The sequence below is a fragment of the Psammomys obesus genome, unplaced genomic scaffold, assembly GCF_907164565.1.
Source record: "Psammomys obesus unplaced genomic scaffold, mPsaObe1.curated_primary_1811, whole genome shotgun sequence".
Classification (NCBI taxonomy): domain Eukaryota; kingdom Metazoa; phylum Chordata; class Mammalia; order Rodentia; family Muridae; genus Psammomys; species Psammomys obesus.
In genome coordinates this window covers 13,929,581-13,940,094 of record NW_026596131.1, presented here as the reverse complement: position 1 = coordinate 13,940,094, position 10,514 = coordinate 13,929,581, and the positions used below count along the sequence as shown (strand labels likewise).

Here is a 10,514-nt window from a genome sequence, read left to right as displayed (position 1 = left end):
TACGCTGAGATCGTCCAGAGGAAGGGGGAGAGAGAGGGGAGATAGGACCCTGGGGGGAGGGGGTCGGAGGAAGCCAGCTGCCACGGGGCTCCGGGGTGCCCTGCAAGTCGAACCACCCTACGCATCCCTGTTCTGCGAGGAGGCTGGAGCTGGGACTCCAGGGCTCCTGCGGCCACATCCAGCTGGCTCGCTGCCCTCCCTGGTCGCGAGACCGCCGGAGCCCCCTCCCTCCCTCGCCGAGCTGCGCGCTCCGCCCGCCCGTGCCGCTGCCACCGCCGCCACCGCCGCCGCGTGCTCCTGCTTCTCGCTCCAGCCGAGCCAGCCAGAGGAACGGAGGGGGGGAGGAGAGAGAGAGAGTCGGCGAGGCAAGCTGAGCGGGGACACGGAGCCGTTGCTCCGGAGCCAGCGGAAACCTCCTCGGACAGCAGTCGGGCGCCGGCCCCAGTAGCTCGCGTGGTCGCCGGAGACGCCGCGGCCGCTCCCGCCGCTCCAGCCCGGCCTCTCGCGCCCCTTGCCGCCAGCTCGCCGGGGCGGCCGGGATGCAGCCGGGGCATGGCCGCCGGGGCCCCGTCACCTGCCGCGGGGAGCGCTGAACCCGTGAGTAGCCAGCCCCCGGGCTTCCACCTCGGTCGCGACCATCTCCGGGGGCCGGCTGGGGCCGTGGGCTCGGCCCGGGGAGGGGCGCACGGGACCCCGCAGTGGGAGGCGGGGCCGGCGAGGAGCGGGGCTGCGGAGCGTGGCCGGGGACAGACCTGAGGTCGCGCGGGGAAGGGGTGGCGCCCTTGGGGGTCAGGGGTCCGCGCGCGGGGTCGGTGTCCCCGAGTTCCGCGGGGACTGAGGTGGCGGCTCCGGGCTCGGCGGGGAAACCAGGGGGGAGGTTTTGTGAATGGGAAGGCCCGGGGTCAGGCTCCGTGGAGACACCGGGGAGTCCCGCGCGCTGCGTGGCCGTGGCGGCGGCGGCCGCGGCGGCGGCGGCGGCACAATGCCCGGCTCTGGGAACTCCCAGGCTGGGGGAAGCCGTAGCGCGCGGAGATCCCGGTCCGCGGGGCGCATGGGGAGGCGACTCCAAGCCGCGCGGCTGAAAGCGGGGCTGGCGACCCTGCTGCGCTGCGGCGTGCGACTCTAGCCACTCCCAGGCTCGGGAGGGCTGCTGGGGTCCGTGGGAGGAAAGCCGGCCGAGGCACTGCTAACCCTAGGGGGGGGGGGGGGGGGGGCTAAGGTCTCCTAGGCTCCCTCGGGAGGACCAGGGCCCGCAGCGCTCCGGCGTGCGTGGAACAGAGCGGCGGGTGCGGGGGGCGTACAGGGCCCTCCAGCCTGAGAGCTGTGGGCGCGCGGGCCGAGCCTTCCCAGAGGCGAGAGCAAGGCTAGGAGCTTCGGCACAGCTACAGGGCTGGGACAGCCTGCTTGGGAAAGCCATGCTAAGGTGGCCTGCGCACCCCTGGCCCAAACTTTCTGACGAGTGGCCCCGGGAGGCGGCGGGGTTCGCCTGGGGCTCTCCTCTTCAGGAGGGCGGCGTGAGGGGGTGGCTCCAGGCCGGCGGTCATTTGGGGGCGCCTATCCATTGGCACGCAGCCCCTCAGTGTCCTGGCCGTCCAGGTCCCGCATCCAGTCTGTACCAGGAGCAAGGCGAGGCGACCAGAACGGAGGGGCATTGCGACCCCATTAGACAGCTGGAGTCGGCCCAGGATCCTGGGTCTCACACGAGGTTGGGGGCTGGCTGTTCCCGAAGCCCACTGACGTCTACTGGTGTGTGTGAGTGTGTGGTGGTGGCGGGGGTGGGGGGGCAGCGAGGTGAGGAGAGCCCTGGATGGCAGAGGCACATCCTTGCTCCACCTTTCAGATTCTGCTTTTCAGAGGCACTCTAATTATTTAATGGTCACTTTTAAAAAGGACACGGCTGGCACCAGTAGTCTCTTGATGCCCAAGACATCCACAGGGAGAGCCAGGGACAGGGACCGAGGGATCCTTTCTTCTTCTGGGCAAGATTCTTCCTCCTCCGGCTGGAGGGGAAGTGCTTTCTGGTGCGCTCGGGGTCGTTAATTTTCTGTCACAAACACGGGCTAGGCTGGGGCGCCTCGGGCGCACCTGGGAGTCTGAGGTCCAGAGCAGGTTCGGGGCTAATGGAATAAGGTCTCAGGTAGTGATCAGAAACCAGATTTGGTTTTATTGGTCTGCAAAAAAAAAAAAAAAAAAAAGAAAAGAAAAAAAAGAAAAAAGAAAAAAAAAGTACAAACATTACAGCAGAACGTGCTTATTAAGCGCGCATCTCGGATTGGGCGGATGTCTTAATCAGGCGGCTCTGGTAGCGGGGATATTACACTAATTAAAACCAGACCCTCCAGGTGAGCGACTACTGGGAAGGGAGAAGTTGTGGAGAAGGCGCCTGCGGGTGGAAGCCTGCACTGCTGGCTGGCCATCAGGACAGCTGTAGGGGTGGGCAGGTGGGGCAGGGGGCACCTTCTCAGGGCCATCCCCTCAGTCTCCCACCGCGAGGAGCTCCCCTGGGCCAGGGGGAGGACCGAGCTGCCCGTCTCCACCCTCTCCGGGGACCAGAGGCCTCCCTGCGTGGGAGCTGTGCTGAGCTGAGCGCACTGCACGCTCAGGGAAGCAGCGCTTAACCCCTCGGTTCCTGGCTGGGCTTGGAGCTCTGGGAAGGCGGAGTTGTCCCTGCACGGGTGAGGGAGTAGGGGAGATGGGGAACCCAGGGGAGGCTAGGGAGGTGAGACAGAGCTGAGAGGGGCTCCTCAGGCCCATCCTGCGGAGGCAGCCGAGTGCCAGGGGAGCGTTGGCCATGTCTTGCAGGGCGTTTGCTCGGAGCCACCGAGGGTTTCCGGTACAGATCAACGTTTCCCAGCACTCTGCCCTCCCTCCCACTCCCACCACTGAAAGCAAACCCACAATTACTCTGCCCCTTCCTCCCCGGAGGCCTGGGGCCCAAGCAACCAGGTGGTCCTGGGTATATAGAAAGAGCTGGGAAAGTCCCACAGAGCCAGCCTCTAGCAATGCTCCTTCGCCGCAAAGGCTCCTCGACCTCAGACAGAGCCGCAGCCTGGGTGAATTTACTGTCCTTCCGCAGGGAACAGACACCGGTCAGGAGCGAAGGCCAACCCACCTCGCAGCCACGCAGAGGGCGGCAGCACCAAGGACAGGGCCAGGGCCTGGCTGCTGGTGTTCTACCCTTCTGGGCGTCTGTGTCCAGGGGCCACTGAGACTCCTCGCCCTGCTTGGAGGGTTGAGGAGGAGTCCCCATGCCACCAGGGTCAGAGCAATCCAGGCCAGCAGCCCAGACATAATTACAGCAAGGAGGCCTCCTGGGCCCTATTCCCCAGTGTGCCTCTGTCTTGTGGCAGCCACTCAAGAGAGATGGCAGGACTATTTGATGCTGGGGATGAACTGGCCAGCAGAGAAAACGCCATTCTTCACTCCTGGTCTTAGCCGAGCTGGTTCAACAAGATCTGGCCTCCGTCCTGCAGCCTTCTAGCTGGCACCCTGGCGTCTGCCCACTCCCTCGCTGGACAGAAGCTAGAGGCCCTGCTGGGCGGGGGGGGGGAGTCTGCTTCACCTGCCCTCCCCTCCCCCGCAGTGCACACTAGCTTTTGGACCTGGATGGACTGTGGGGTTAAACAGGAAGGCTTGGTCCCAGCAGGGCGTTTGTCATACCCAGAAGTGCCAATGCAGGGGGCGGCAGGGGGATCATCCGGGCCAGTGAGGAGAGGCGAATCTGTCTGTGGGCATGGATCAAGATTGAAATGTTATTTCTCAGTGACTGCAGCATGAGGCTCGCCTCCCCCAGTCCTCCGTGAGCTTGCAAGGTTTGGTCTGTTGTCTCTCTGTGTTTATTTATCTCCTGCACTCCTGCCTGATACTCTGTTATAAAGACAAATGGAGCCTGGCACGCAGCTGACGTGCGCTGAGGAATTTTTTATTTTTAAACAAGTGAAGGGGGGAAAAAACATCTAGAAAGTTTCCCCCTTTCTCGGAGCCGTGTCTGCTGGGGAGCCCGCCTCTCCCCACGTCCTCGCCTGCAGCAGGCCTTCCTGCCTGCGTGGGCCTCAGCTTCGCAGACACCTCCCATTTGTGCCAACATCTTTTTGCTTAGCTGCCTGCCTCCCCTTATTCTCTTCTGAAGTAGCCTGATATTTTCACAGGTTCATGAAACATTCAGGCCACCTAAACGTCTTGTTTTCTGCTGCCTTTCTGAAGTCAGCTGCCATTCGAGGCAGCAGGGTCTCCTTTTAATTTGTATGTTCTGCTTCATCTCCTTCTCTGAACCCCTTGTGCTTTCTGGGCTGGGTGGTGCTTTTGGGATTTTCTGCCTGTGGGGGGAGGGAGGGGATTTGTAGGTGCAAAGTGGGGCCTGCTCCATGCCAGTAGCCACAGCTAGAGGGCCGGTGTTCTGACAGGAATGCCCAGGGACCCAGCCGGCTCCTGGTAATCATGCTCTTCCGTGCAATGCTCTTAGTAAATTACTGTGTTATCACAGCTTCCCCAACGCTCACTTGACACCAAAACACGCCTCAGAAGGTGACTTGAGATAATGAAGAGTATTAAGATCTGCTCCTGCATGTGAGAATGTTTTCTCTGGCAGCCTGGGGCAGGCTCCAGTACACACACACATTGAGTTTCTACAGAGGTTAGAATCTGGAGAAAGAGAGAGAGAGAGAGAGAGAGAGAGAGAGGCTGAGTTAGATGTCCCCAACTCAGGAGCCATGGCCATGGTGAAGGGTCCTTTGTGAGGGGTGGCCAGCAAGAGGAGGCCTCATGGCTTGGAAAGGACCACAGGTTCCACTTCTGCTTGAGGTCTGCTCTAGTCCACTTCTCTGTTGTCTCAATGAAAGTGACCAAATGGGCCTTGAAGAGGTTTATTACATCTTACAAGTTGTATTCTATCATTGAGGGAAGTTGAGGCAAGAACTCAAGAAGAGGCCATGGAGGAATGCTGCTTATTGGCTTGCTCCCTCAGCTATCCTCCGTACATAGCTTGGAACCACCTGCCGAGGGCTGGCATCCATGACAATGGGCTGGATACTCCTGGATCAATTACCGGTTAAGAAAAGGTCCCGTAGACATGCCGGCAGGTCAAGCTGCTCGGGGCGGTTTTTCGGCTGAGGTTCCCTCATTCCAGGTGGCTCTGGGTTTATGTAAAGTTGACAGCTGGTGTTAAGGATACGAATATCTCAAAGTGTGCCTTCCTGTGGGATTTGGGTCCACACAGACTTCAGACATGATGTATTCATAACTGTGTTTTTCAAAAGCCAAGCAGAGCTCTGTGGGAGGGGCCTAGGCTCGTGTGTCTCTCGGCAGCCCTGGCTGCATGTCATCTGGCTAGTGCTGGTTCAGATCCGAGGGGCAAGCTCTCTGCGCCCTCCTTCCTCCATCTGCCATCTCTTGGTCTCTTGGCAAGGAGGCCACAGCACAGGGGCTAAAACAGAGAGAGGACAGCAGAAAGCAAGGATGAGGTAGGCCATTTTCCCCACTACCACTTACACGCTTTCCAGGAAAGGAGCTGTGGACTCTGGAACCCTCCTTAGGAGTAAAGATGGAAGGGAACTTACCTCCCTTGCAGCCAGTCTCTACTCCTGCACGGAACATGGCCAGCTTCCACCTCCCCTGGCTCGGATAGGCTCCTGCTGCCTCTTGTTACCCCAGCCCACCGAGAGACCTTCAGTTTCCTGTTAGGCCCTGAAGCCGGAGAGTCTTAATCACAGTTCCTTTCCAAGATCCTATTACTTAAGGCCAGAACACATTCCTACCAGCAAGGACTACTCTGCATATTCCTAGAAGCATTTACCCACTTACTGCTTTGCTCATTGTACAGACCCTTCGGCAGGCTCTCAGGGATAGAAGCACGGTGGAGGGCCACTGTCAGCCCTGCATGCGTCTCTGAGCGTGCAGTCTCTATGCCGTTAGCCTGCTGCCCAGGCAGGAGTGCCACCACCTGCCGTGCTGGTGGGCTGTGCCGGGAAGCCCATGCAGGGGGTAGATCATCAGGCCTGTCTGCTGCAGTTGCTTGTCTACAGCTGTGAGGAAACACCACGACAAAGGCAACTTAGAGAAGTGAGTTTATTTGGAGTTAGTGAGTCCATGGTGGTGGAGCCAAGGCGTGGAGCAAGAGCAGGCAGCTAAGGGCTCATACCTCAGACTGTGCGCAGGGAGCAGAGAGCAGTCCTCAGGCTCTCAAAACCTGCGCTCAGCCACATACTTTCTCCACCCAGGTCACGCCTCCTAAGCTTTCCCAAACGGTGCCACCAATGGGGGACCGAATAATCCAACTGGGAGCATCTCAATTGAAACCATCACATAGCTTTTTAAAGAAAGCAACCCTTTACAGGTAAAGAAACAGCCTGCATCTGTAGTTTTCCTTGGCACACTGGGGGATGGACAGCTGAGACTACGAAGTGACCTTCTGTACCAGAGGTGGACCCTTGGTGCCTTTTTTTTCCCCTCCCAGGCACCTGGTCTTGCAATTTCCCCCTAAATAAGCAAAACCTAACGTGCGCCCTCCCCTTGCTTCTTCGCTGCTGGGCAGGTGAGGCAGTTGTGTGCAGACCTGCGATCCATTCCGATTTCCGTCTGTGGGCAGTTCAGGCACCAAGGGCTGTGGCTCTGCTCACTGATGTGTCCTCGTCTTGTCAGGACCAGGAAAGCAATGGCTCATCCACTGGGCCTTGTGAGGCAGAAAGAGTTTCTCTTGGACAAGCAGGATGAGGCCAGACAAACTGGCAGCCCTTCCCACTGAGGCTCTCTATAAAATCCACTGGAACCCAAAGACATGAGCTTTACACGTATTTATAAAGGACGGGGCTGGAGAGGTGGTTCAGAGTGGCACAGGCCACTGGCTAATCCCTTAGCGGAGCAGAGCTCAATTCTCAGCATCTGCATGGTGGCTCATACTGTCTGCAACTCTAGTCCAGGGGACCCAGTGCCCTCTTCTGGCCTCTGAGGGCACTGTATACATACGGTGCACAAACATGCAGGCAAAGCATCCATACACATAAAATATTAAAATAATTTTTTTAAAGATGGATTCAGTTTGAAACACGATTTCTTGGGGCTAGAGAGGTGGCTCAGCAGTTAAGACTGAAGACTGCTCTTAGAAATGGCCTGAGTTCAGTTCCCAGCACCTACCCCAGACAACCCCCAACTGCCTATACTTCCAGCTCTAGGGACGCCAGACACCTCTAGGCTTCCTGGGCATCCACATATACATGCGTACGGCTCCCCATGTATATGAATAATTAAAAGCAATGAAATTAAACAAAGATCAAATAATTTCTCACTGAACTTTAATAATTTCGATATTCTTATTGAATTTAGATAAGTGGTTTGTTCACCAAATTAAAGGGGAAGGAAATTCTCTCTTTTGTGTGTGTGTGTGTGTGTGTGTGTGTGTGTGTGTGTGTGTAGCCCTGGCTGTGCTGGAACTCACTCTGCAAACCAGAGATCACCTGCCTCTGCCTCTACTTTAGTGCTGGGACTAAAGGTGTGTGCCATCACTGCCTGGTGGAAATTCTCTCTTTTTTTTCCTGGAACTTTCTCCTTAGGAATTAGGTGCCAGGGAACATCCTAGGCCTGAGCTGGTGCCTGCTGGTGCCTGCTGGTGCCTGCTGCCTCTCACCCCACTTCATTGTTGATGCCTGTGGCAGTGCAAAGGGCTTTTCACTCTGTTCCCCTCAGAGAGGCATTAGGATAACTTAAAAAAAAAAACATTAATTTTTGCAGTTCTGGGGACAGAGCCAGGGCCTTACATGTACCAGGCAAGTCCTCTGCCATGAGACCACATCTCCATTGCTCAGGGTGACCTTTCAATAGTTCACAGGAGGCTGTCTCACACTGTGCAGGCCCCAAGTTGCCATCAGCTTGAGATCTGCGGTGAGAGAGGAAAGTGAGGACAGGGGCTGCTCATGGCCTCCCCTAGTGTCCCAACTCACATGCCTGCTCTGTTCCTGAAGGCTTGGCCTGGCCCTTGATCCTGTTAGCCTCAGAAGTTAACCCTTTGCTAATGGTCCTTCCCTTGAGATTGGACAGTAAGGCAGCTCAAAGAATCACCTGTTGGGCTGGAGAGATGGGTCAGTGGTTAAAGAGCTTGCTGTGCAAATGCAAGGGCCTGGGTTCAGCGCCTCAGAACCCACGTGAAATTCTGGGTGGGTTTGGGAGCCTGCTGTAATTCCAGCCTCAGGAAGCAGAGGCAGGAGATCCTCAGAACAAGCTGACTATGGAGACTAACCATATTGTTGAGCTCTGGGTTTGATTGAGAGGCCATGACTTAGTGAATACTCTGGAAGAATGATCTAGACACCGACCTTAGGCCTATACATGGCTTTCCCCCACACTCACACATGTGCCCCCCGACATGCACATGTGAGCACCACATATACATGAAAATGGAAAAAGAAAAAGAAAAACACCCATCACCTGGACAGTTAGATGGACACTGAAGGAGAACACAGCCCCAGGAATAAACAAAGCTGGGCACGAACTACTTTTTGCAAGACCTCAGAGCCGGTGGGAGATGGCCCACACAGCCTATCACGGCGGTGCTGTGGTCTGTGCAGGGACAGTGTGCTGGCCCCGACTGGTTGGCTGCAGCCTGTTAGGGGAGGGGACACAAGCTTGCTGACCACATCACCCAGGTTGGTCACCAAGGCCGAGGCTGCTCAGCAGAGACTGGCCTGCATTAGTGCAGAGACTGGCTTTACCACCCCTTCTGTGTGGGAGGCACCGGCGTGTGGGGAGGTAAAAGAGGAGAAAGCATGCGTTGGGGTCACATGAGGGATGCGGGGACAGCTTCAGAATCGTTTCCTGATTACAAGGTGATGCTGTTTGCTAGCAGGTCCAGGTGACGTCACAGGTGACAGGACAGGACGCTCAGCTTTACACTGTTGGTGAGATGGAAATGCCAGGTGACCCCTCAGGGGTGGGGCGGGGTGTCTCCAGGCTAGAGCCTAGCAGCTCATGTTCAGGGGGCACCCTGTGGCTGGGCAGGAGATATGAGGTTCTGCCCAACGGCCTGTGCATTAGGAGTCGCTCTGGACACGGTGCCCAAGGGCCTGGGCTCCTTCCTGCCTGTCCCCTGGTGTGTCCTCTAGATGTGCCCCATGCCACCACTCCTGGAGCTGGGCACTAGGCTTTCTATGGAGATGGGGTGCTGGTCATGGCCAGCTGGGAGGAAGATGTATCGTGATGGCCATCCCAGCATCCTGGAGTCCTCTTAAGCCTGTGAGTTGCTGCTGTGGCATTCTCCTCCCAAGTGAATCCACCTCACCCCACCCTCGGCATGGAGCTGTTTTCAGAGTCTCAGGACTCATGAGGAAAGCAAGGCATAGCTCTGATAGAGCCATTAGAAATAAGCAGAGAGCCTGCCCACCTCCCTGAGACAGCGCCTCTCTCTCACCAAGGAGAGGCCATTAAGCTCGCCTCCTGGGGGGGGGGCGGTGCAGGGACAGGCGAGGGGGAAACCAGGCCCTCGGGGGCTGCCTGCATAGTCTGCTGGCACACTGCAGGTGGGCATGGGATCTCAAGCTCGTCCCCATGCCTTCCCTCTAAGGGCCTGTAATGGGGCCTCGAGGCGGTGCTATCCGAGGGTACATTAGTCAAGTACTTTGGAATCTTAACGGAAAGGAGAGGAACTTAAGGTGAGAATTATGGTTGTCAGCGGCATAGTATTGTAATCAACACTCCTTGACAGCCCACGAGGCAGCCCGGCTGATACGGAGACAGCTGCCTGCCTTCGGTGGTGCCCGGAGGACAGGGGCAGAAGCCGGAGGGGGCGATGTGCTGGTTGTGGGGGCGCTGTTCTTTCCCTGACCCGTAAAGCCCTGGCTATAGGGTCTGAGACAACCGTCAGAGGGCTGTCTGCCAGTATGTCCGTTTATCTTTCTGACTGCGCACCACATCCCAGGACTTAGGAAAGACAGACAGGGGCTGGAGAGTTGGCTCAGCTGCTAAGTCACTCACACAAGAGCCCAAGGTCAAACCCTGGAATGCATGTGATTAGCTGGGCGTGGTGGCAGGAGGTTGGAGCCCCAGTGGTGGGAGACAGGAGGACCCTGGGGTGCACTGACCAGCCATTCGATCCTAATTGGCAAACTCCAGGCCAGGGAGAGACCCTGTTCCAAAGGAAGTGGGCAGCATTGCAGAGGAGGGCACCTGAAGCCGTCCTTTGGATTGTACATACATGTGCACATATACATAGAAGAACACACACAGATGCTTTAGACCATGCAACACCACCCCTGGCAGGGACTCCAGTCTAGCTTGCCTTAAATTAGAGCATGCATGTCTCTGTGATGGTTGCATCATAGACACTGGCCTTGGCTTTCCTGCACCATCCATGCTTCAGCAGCAAATGGTGCCGCAGGGGTACCAGCCCTTAGGCTGAACGTCCCCTTTGAAGCAGAGATCGCCAGAGCAGGCAGGACTAAACAGTGGGGTCAGGTTTTGTATGTTGAAGACACCCCTCTTCCACAGACTCATTTTCTTCCTCAGGAGTCATCAGCCTGCCTGCCTTCCAG

At 57.4% G+C, this 10,514-nt stretch overlaps 1 protein-coding gene across 2 annotated transcripts in view; it reads left to right on the top strand.

Annotated features, from left to right (window-relative positions):
• The first annotated feature begins 527 nt into the window (after positions 1-527).
• The window catches only part of Rbfox3 (RNA binding fox-1 homolog 3), a 401,184-nt gene continuing 391,197 nt past the window's right edge, over positions 528-10,514 (top strand). For both annotated transcript variants that reach the window (XM_055592148.1, XM_055592149.1), the window contains exon 1: positions 528-597. The gene's annotated coding sequence lies outside the window, so the exon portion shown is untranslated. The remainder of the gene's footprint in view (positions 598-10,514) is intronic.